The 10,000-nt window shown below is 40.6% G+C and overlaps 1 pseudogene; it reads right to left on the minus strand.

The window, feature by feature from the left end:
• Positions 1 to 2,782, minus strand: part of LOC138032977 (extracellular calcium-sensing receptor-like) — a 3,901-nt pseudogene extending 1,119 nt beyond the window's left edge.
• Positions 2,783 to 10,000: the final 7,218 nt, after the last annotated feature.

Genomic DNA, 10,000 nt, shown 5'->3' on the forward strand with positions numbered 1-10,000 from the left:
TGGCCAGGAAAAACGCAGCGTAAGAGCAAAACGTCAACAACAGCAAGACGCTTGTTGTTATACAAGAAGCGTCAGTTGGATTGTTGACGATTGGAATGGTTGTCACAGCAAAAGACAAGTACAATGTGATGAAAAATATGATCAGAAGATGAGGACTCGAGTCTATAATAATTGGCGTTTTCCGTTGCCGTATAAAAACAACCGCCACCGCTGATAACAGTAGAATACTAAAACAGCTCAGAGTTACAATGGCAATACCACCAGGCTCGGAATATTTGAGATAAATTAGCCTCCGAAGCAGACATTGAGTTCCTTCATAGTTTGCGTAGTGAGTTTCATTGCAGGCTGTGCATTTTGTGGAACCCGATGAAAAGCTAATGGTCCCCTTGTCGCATTTTTGACAGTTCCAGCAACATTCTGATTGTCCAACCACTCTTTCCCCTGGCTGACACTTGCGAAAACAAGTGGACACTGGCTTCTTACCAGAATTCCACTGAATCAAACTGTGATTGACGTGGAAACTCGTTTCGGTGCCATTTTTGCTCCAGTATCCCACATTGATGTACTGTAATTGGCGCTTTCCATTGCTTAGTTGTAGGTTTCGTATGACGTAGTCGCTCGATATTCGCTCGCCAGCTTTGTCGAAGTTGACCCGATTGTGATCGACACCTTGGAAGTCGACATTCGATGCGAAGTCGAAGAGCGTTTCTGGAGTAATCGGACGGGTTGTATTAGGACACTTATTCGGCAGTTTGCAAGTCAATATATTATGCATTGCATAAGCAACCACATAAACTGCATCGATAACGTTAGCAACAAAATCTGTGGTAATCTCATGATTCTGTGGAAGTTTTGCATCAAGATTACACGGATTCCAGGGACGCGGGAGATCCGCGTTCTCTGTAGTCGAACATTGTAAAGTATCTTCCAAGAATCGATTAAACCACGATATATTCTGCGAGTCTCGCAATGACAAACTTCGCATAAATTTGACAAAATCTTCAACTTGTTTAGATCTTATGGAAAAGCTGAACAACCCCTGGAGTATGGACGCACTCACGTTCAACCTCGAAAGTTCAGAATTTATTGAGTTCCATCCGTCGCTAGTCACCCATGTTCGATCATTTATCTTCATTTGTTCCGCTTGCTTTAATAACCTTTCTCCCTGCTCCAGGTAACTAAAGACAATGACAACCTTAGCTCTCGCAGCGTCTTTCAACTTAGACAAAGCATCCTTAATCTGTTGATCCGAATTCTGCGACTCGAAAGCAATAAAAATGTCGTTAGCTATGCAAACGCTGACATTTTTGGCCGACACTTTAAATGCCGCGGCACCCATCTTTCCATAGTCGTCGTCGCTTGCGATTAAAAACACATAATTCCACTGGAAGTTGTGGACAAACTCTGCCATGGCTTGCGCTTGAAATGTGTCCGAAGGCACAGTTCGCAAAAAAGAATTGTATCGGGTCTTATCGCCGAGAATTCGGCTAGTGGACGCGTAGCTAATCTGGGGGATGTCATACAAACCTAGCAGTCTGGCTACGGGAATCGATATCCACGATGCAGCTGGCCCAATTACTGCCGATATTCGCTTAGAGTTGGGTCGATAGGAGATATTAGATTGACAGCAATCGTCTAGTGACCTGCAGACCGAATTGGGTCGATATTTCGATACAATCTGTATAGTGAAACGCATGGTCGTGGGGATGCTCTGACAAGTATTCTCGATTTCATAACCAATGGTTTTGTTTGGCAAGATCGTCATATCGTTGTTGATTTTATCGACTGCGTACACCATTGCCATCATCCAAGTTAAGCCGGCTGTATCCAAACGCTCGCATTTTCCACCATCTTGGGACGTTATTGGAAATAAGCCCTTCAACATGACGTCCCCATCTTTCCATATCCGCTGATGCACGTACGCGTTGCCGGCAGTTTCAGTGGCTTGAACACATCGAGCAATGGAAACTAGCAAATTCACAAAAAGGATTACATCTGCAGCTGCTATGATTGAAAAGCGAAATACAGGAAGCTTAAAAATTACCATTGTTCGTCGAATTCTCGAATGTTATGTCAAATAGAATTTCCGAATCGCAAAAATAGTTTTCAAATCACAGATAAAAGTGATTGTGAATCAATTTTTCACTGCTTTCATTGCTGTATCAGCTGCCTTTAGCCATGACTCCAAACAATGGCTATGCGTAGACTGTGCTGTCAATATAAATATACAGCTGTCATTTCGTTGGTAGCAAGCAGCGGCACATGGAGGTAATTGCATAAATAACGTCGTATAAGTCGATTAAGCTTGAAAGACTGTTTTTTTTTATAAGGAGCAGTCCATCCTCTCTCGCTGACGTTTTCTCTCCCATCATTTTTCCGAATTCAGAATTTGAATTGCAAAACAGTGTTTCATAAATGAAACGTTTTCTTGATGCCAGTGACAACAAAATTGTGCCGATAACTGTAAATATTAAACCACATTGCAGCTGTTTTATAAACCATACTGTCTCGCTTCCTTTTCCATTACTCAGTTCAAGGAAACAAAATGCTGTCATGCAGTTATTTTTTTCTTCGTAATTCGTAACTTTTAAGTAAATTTAAAAACATAAAATGCAACACCTTTAGCATCGGGGAATAAATGGTAATTTTATGGGACTGGAGTTGATAAGCACTGGCATATTCCGAAATTGGCACAAACGTTTAGTCCTATTCAGTTGGATCTTTGCTTTTGACTTCATGGCAACATTGCGCAGCAAGAGACGAAATTCGTGATCAAAGGTAGAAAAATCATGGTTCGAAACATCAAACATTTGCTCAGAAATCTGAAATTCAAATTTGCTCTCCGGAGGTAAGTAATTAGAAATAAAGGTTGGTGGAGTGGATTTATTTAACATCTTCGTTTACTATTATAACAATGTTAGTTTGTTAGTACTGTTGTACATGATGGCAAAAGGGAGGTGTGTTGTGCAGTATGCAAAAAAGGAAGGTTAAGAGAATATGCAGACAGCTAAGGAAAGATCATTGATTGAGGAGAGGAAGGAAAAGAAAAGAGACAATGCATTGAAGAGGAAATGAGGGCGAAAGAATGCATGGGGTTGACAGTAGCCTGCGTAGCAGCCGTTTCCTTTCCTTTTCCAGGCGGAGATAGGACAAGCGAGCGAGCGCCTGGCGTGAGCAAAAAAATATAGAGAAGTGGGGACGGGGTGAGTGAGAAGGGGGAGGGGGTGGGGAGGAAAGGAATCCTTCCGTCGCCTCACCCCTCCCCCTACTCCTTATTTTTTGCAATCTCTCGCAGTTTTCGTCTCGTCCCCTTCGCGAGCGTTTGGAAAAGGAAAGGAAAACGGCTGCTACGCAGGCTAGGTTGACAGGAATTGGGAGGAGGAATGGAAGACGAGGAGAGGTGGAAATGATGAGAAAGGGGCAAGCAGTGTGTAAGAAAGGTGCCAATTAAGTAATTATTCTTTGATTGCGCTCACGTGATAAGACGGCCATGTTGAGTGGTGCCAAAACAATAGAAAAATGTGGGGTCAGTGCGCAGCTATTACAACGGCTCTCGGGATTGGCTCAGAAAGCAATGAACCAAAACAAACAACCAATCAGCGATGGACCCTAACCCTAAAAAAACTAGAGCTGGGTCCTAAAGGGATCCAATGAAATTAGAAGTTGTAAAGAGCCGCGACGGTCCTATCTCGGGTAGAATGTAGGTCAAGTTTTGCATAATAATAGAGTCAAATTCCCAAAAGACTATTTCGCTATTGTTCTTTCTACTAACATGGCGGCTGTGACGTCAGATGCAATATTTAGGGAGCTTAAGCAAGCGCGTTTTTGAGACGCGGACGGCAACCGGAAGTGAGCTGTTTTCCCTTTTAACTCGTCTTCACACAACCACATTTATAGTGATAAGTATCTTTTCTCCATTAGAGATGATTAGCATAAAAATCTGGGAGACACCACTGACCTCGCTCACGAAATGTTCTTTTCCGGTTGCTGTCCGCGACTCAAAAACGCACATGCTTAAGCTCCCTCAAAGGATAGGACGCGAGAGGATGGGGCTTAAGTAGAAAATGGCTTTAGCTACTCTGGAGCATCTCTTTGGAGGCTGCTGGTTGAGATGTTTACTAAGAGCCTTTCGAGCTGGCTGAAAGCGTTTTTTTCCCACAGAGAAATATATAATAAGTATTGGTACACGGGGAACTCACGCAGTTTTATTTTATCGTTACAGTTGTGAAACCCTTAAAATTAAGAGTATTGTTATTCTAGTCGTTTAATATACATTTAAATATCTCAAGCATGTAGTTTGATGAGTTTACTTTGTTGAAATAAAGTTGTCCTTCCCATCCAAAGTATAGGGAAAAAAATGGTTGGAAGAGAAAGATTAGAGGACTGGGAAACACCAAACCAACCCCAATCTCCCCAGGCTGTGTTGGATGTAGTCGATGTAGAGTTTCCCGGACAGCTGAAGTTGATCACGTTCTCTTTTCTGTGAAACTGAGCTTGTAATTAAAACGTCTTTTGTTCTATCCAAGACGTTCTCCAAACTTGTAATCTAAAGGCACTCGTGTCTGGGCTATTTGCTTATGTAAAGGAGTTTGAGCCGGTTGCATTGACTGTTACAAACTTGTCCCATTTTTTGTCACCCGAGGAGCAAGTGTGTTCTACATCAGCCAATCCTTATTGAGGGTTTGCTCAAGCTTTTTTGGCATTGTGGAGATTGTTGAATATGTAAAATACCACTGAAATTGATCGCGTCTGGTAAGTTAGCAAGGTCCCCCGTGCTCAAGCTAAAGCGTTTGAATGATAAAAGGTGGGAAATTCCTTAAGACGTTTGTATATATGTTTCCACTATGACAAAATAGCCTTAAATTCGGCCTCAACATCGCAAATTGGCCACAATGCGTTTCGAACAGGTGGAAAGATCCATTTTTGCCAAAATAATATTTTGGGTTTAGGGGCACTCTAATATTTAACAATTATTCGCCGAAGGCGAAGTGATTATCGGTGAATATTCACCGAGACGAAGTCCAGGTGAATATTCACCGATAATCACTGAGATAATCACTGAGATAATCAACCTCCCCAGGCTGTGTTGGATGTAGTCGATGTAGAGTTTCCCGGACAGCTGAAGTTGATCACGTTCTCTTTTCTGTGAAACTGAGCTTGTAATTAAAACGTCTTTTGTTCTATCCAAGACTTTCTCCAAACTTGTAATCTAAAGGCACTCGTGTCTGGGCTATTTGCTTATGTAAAGGAGTCTGAGCCGGTTGACTGTTACAAACTTGTCCCATTTTTTGTCACCTGAGGAGCAAGTGTGTTCTACATCCGCCAATCCTTATTGAGGGTTTGCTCAAGCTTTTTTGGCATGATCTCGAAATTGTAAAACATCGGTGGAGATTGTTGAATATGTAAAATACCACTGAAATTGATCGCGTGTGGTAAGTTGGCAAGGTCCCCCGTACTCAAGCTAAAGCGTTTGAATGATAAAAGGGGGATTCCTTAAGACGTTTGTATATTTGTTTCCAATATGACAAAATAGCCTTAAATTCGGCCTCAACATCGCAAATTGGCCACAATGCGTTTCGAACAGGTGGAAAGATTCATTTTTGCCAAAATAATATTTTGGGGTTAGGAGCACTTTTATATTTAACAATTATTCGCCGAAGGCGAAGTGATTATCGGTGAATATTCACCGAGACGAAGTCGAGGTGAATATTCACCGATAATCACTGAGCCTGAGGCGAATAATTGTTTTAATAAAAATACACAGATGATTATTTCAAAAAAGAGAAAAAAAAACATTTCAACGCGAAATCAGCTTCACTTACAGTGGCAAAACGACTACTGGCAGCCATTTTGTCCGTCGAGGCGATTATCGGCCGCTGATAATCCGAGATAGCGAGCCAATGAGAGCGCGTGATTTTTTATAATCACCTGTGTATTTATACTAAATATAGATATTTTTGCCTTAAAATCACCCTTTGATATCACATGTAAGCTTAGCCAAGGTTATCTGTAAAATTATCAAAACATCTGCAGCTGCTGCCATTTACAGGGGTCCTACAGCCCTTTTGAGTAGTCAAACATTCCTGGTTGCCCCAGCTTCACGTTTATCCACGAAACACGACCCGGCGTATGGTTCCTATAGGAAGTTCTTTCGTGTCCCACGTCATGTCCCATCACTAGATTAGGGAGTTTTACATGTAAGCAAGAACAACATAAACGCCACTCCAAATTTTAACTTAGCACTGTCTTAAATATTTAGCGATTATTCCATCTTGTTCAACTTTTGCTATACGGGCGAACTATCCTGTAACTGGATCGGTAAGGACGGTTTTAAACGAATGGTTCATTGTTTAAAGCGCCCGCAAACGGGAAAACAATGTTGCGGAAACATTGCTTGCTCCCCTCACTGAATTTTCTCAGAAACATTTTGCTTCCTCAGCAAATGTTTCCTCGTTTGTGCGCCGAGGAAACATTTCGGGAAACGATGTTTCCTCGTTTGCGCACCGAGGACGCCTTTTTCTCACGCCTTTTTCTCACGTTGTCGTCAGAACTTAAAATTTGGTGATTTCACGTTGTTGTCTTGTGGAGTGCATCAAAGAAATGCGTGCCCCGCACGTGCAGCACGATATTAATTCTCCTTTTTAACCATTGATTTTCTTGCTTTGTGGCGTTGTTGTTGCTTAAATTTCCTATTAGAGAGATTAATCATCGCGTTGACTACGTGAAGCGGTGGGCTCCTGTTTGTTCTAAAAGCATGAAAATTATATTATTCTAAGTCCTTTCTCTCATTTAAAAAGTCACTTGATACCTGCTGCTAACACGCAAGAAATGAGCTCATATCAAACGAGTTTCTTCCATTTTTGGCAAAACGCAAATTTTAGTCCACGTTTAAAGTTTGCCGTAAACGTGATTCTTTTATCGCGGGCATAGTATGTTACCACTAAGCTCATTTCAGGAATTGTCTTTGAACTGTAAGCACATAACGAATAATACCATGTCAATCCTATTAGTTTTTATCTTTCGTTAGCTGACCATGTTTTGTTTCATTCATGTGAATTTGGTTACATCCCTGTTCCCGACTGAGCAGTACCGTTTCGGTAGATTTTCGTTTTTTGATCCTTTTATCTCTTACGGACCGGCCAAGTTCGGAAAATTCGAAGTAGTCACTCCCGATGACACGTGACAGAGGTATACACTTTAAATGAATTCATTTCATATGTTCTTCCATTTTCAAACCCTTTGTCTTGAAAGAAAATTCAAACAACATACGTCCACGGTATGGTATTTAATAACAAAAAAAAACCCCAAAATAATGCTATTAGGGGCTAGACCGGGAAAAACCTCAACAGCGTACTGGTTGTCGTTCTGTGATCTTTTTTTTAAGTTCAGTTCATTTGCGTCTTCATTTCTTTGTGCGAGCAAACAGAGCGCTGTAGTACTGTAGTATTCATCGAACAACACATCGGGCATAAGCGCCTTCAGACGCGTGCCTTTTAAATTGCTTTTTAAAATTTTAAAGTGGCCGGAAGCATCCATAGAGGCAAAATAAAACAAAGAACTTTTGATGAAATGACAAAAACAATTCAAGAAGATAAAAGTTCTGCTTATCACCTGCATCTTGCAATTAAGTAAAACGCTTAATTAGTTTTTTGGAATTGTCTTTGCACGGGACACTTTCGCCTTAACTTCAGATCGGATAGACTACATGTCCTGCTACATCAAATTTACGATTGTTGTTAGCTTTAGTCGCTCACTTATTTTCATCAACTGTGTACTTTACCATTAGCCATTTTGACGAATTATGAGTTAGCTATTTAAATAAAGATTTCTTCCCATTGTGCAGTGGTAATAATTTATCTTGGCCATTTTCCATTGCGAAGCCGGACCAAAGTGTATGGAAATCGTCTAAGACTGCAACAAAACAAACACATCAATAATGAATTATGAATTAGTTATCTAAATGCAAGATCTTATTATGACAATTTATGTTGGCCATTTGCCCATAAGGGGAAGATTGAGGTGATAAGAAGTACGTGACCGCATGGAAATCTGGTGACCGATATACTGCGATATAACAAGAACTTCAAGAAGGTAGGAAACATGGACAGAGGTAACCGAGTATTGACAGAGTTTCTAACGCAACCCAACCCTTAAGTTCAGAAGAATCAGATTAGGAACTTTGGGTTTAGTTCTGTAAGAGACATTTTTCTTTTCCCTCTGGCAATTCAAGTTCTAGGTGTTGATTTCTGTTTTGGTGAGAAATTCTAGCGTAAATTTACAAACAAAAAAATTATATCATGCGACTTCCGGAGGAGAGAGAGAAAACTGAGAATCAAAAACTGAGAATTTTGATGGTCTTATGACAAGCAACAGTTTGCCGTTTTAACGGGCTGGTGAATCTCTCTAATATCAATTCCAAGAGTTTTCTTACGAACAGTAATTTGGACTGTTAGAAAACATTGACATTGTTTTACTTTTCTTTAATTTTTTCTTACACCTTACCTAAACATTTATACATTTGTATGGGCTGTCATTGGAGAAGCAATAGCCCACTTTCGATAGATTAAAATTCAGTCCTAAACAAAAGGCACCATCTCGAGGCTCTGGGGAATAAACTCATAAATCCTTATATTTTATTCACCAGAGCCTCGAGATGATGCCTTTTGTTTAGGACTGAATTTTAATATACCGAAAAAGGGCTATTGTTAGCTTTAATAATTTGAACACTTTGTTCTCACATAGCGCTTACTACGTCTAATTTAATAAAGGTTACGGAAAGACGAATGACGAAAAATTGTAGCTTTAGGACTTGGACGACGAATGTTACAGGTTACAAAACCTGAAAACGATGAAACAGAAAAATGAAACTGATGAAAAATGTTTAACCAGGAGGCGATTACGAAAAGATTGCTTCTTTCGTTACGGCTGTAGACAACTGACTAAGTCGAAAAACTGGTAAGAAACTAAAATGAACTCTGCATAATACTGTTACATGGTACAAAATCCGCCATGCTGGATGGAAAAAGAATGCAACGGCCTCCAAACTAAAGCGATTTCAACCGGCCAAGCTTGACTTTTCTGAGTTTTGGATGTCCCGGTGCGTAGCTTGCCATCCAACAGGGCAGATTTTATACCATGTGACAGTTTCATGCAAAGGGCTCATTGAGCGATCAAGTTACTTCCGACGTTAAAATGCGCATAGAGCGCTTCAAAAGGAGAAACCTTTTAAAGGAAAAACCCTCGCGTTTTATACACTGAGTGTAAACTAAAACAAGCAAAGCTGAACGTACTAATGAACAGGCGAGAGGTTAAACACTTAAGGATATTGGAAAGGTTTTGGCGAGGTTTGCATGTTGACCACAGCTAGAAATTTAAGGACGGTTCCTACTAATCAAGAGAAAATGAGGGAACAGAGAAGGAGGCTCCCGGTCCAGCCCTTGGGATATGTCATGTCCACGAAAGTTATTTTTAGACGAGCGGAAGTCTTCCGAGACGTCCGCATGCAGACAAACCTCGGTCCGATGTTTGAAAGAAAATATATATATTCATAAGCCTTCCACGTGCGCCATCATTTTCTCTTTTCACTAAGAACCTGAGAGCGAAGCAAGACTGCATGCGGACGTCTCGGAAGACAGACCTCCCCTAGAACAAAGACTTCCGCTCGTCTAAAAATAACTTTCGTGGACATAACATATCCCGGCCAACGCCTTGAGCCTCCCTCTCTGTCCCCTCATTTTCTCTTGTACTAATTCAAAGGTATATATTTTTACGCGGTTTACTGAATATGCGGGAAAAGCAGATCTTGACAAGTGTTATTGAAATCCAAAAAGAAAAGTAGGGGTAACCACGCATTTTTCGAAGATAGTTTATCAACAATATTTGTAAAAAGCTTTAAAATACAAAGCAATGTATGGCGTTCTTTTCCAAATTGAAGCTTAATTATCTCTTTTTGGATACCAAGAACAGTTGCAAAGTTCTGCTTTCTCCGCATAGTTTTGAA

The sequence above is a fragment of the Montipora capricornis genome, chromosome 14 (genome assembly GCF_036669925.1).
Source record: "Montipora capricornis isolate CH-2021 chromosome 14, ASM3666992v2, whole genome shotgun sequence".
NCBI lineage: Eukaryota > Metazoa > Cnidaria > Anthozoa > Scleractinia > Acroporidae > Montipora > Montipora capricornis.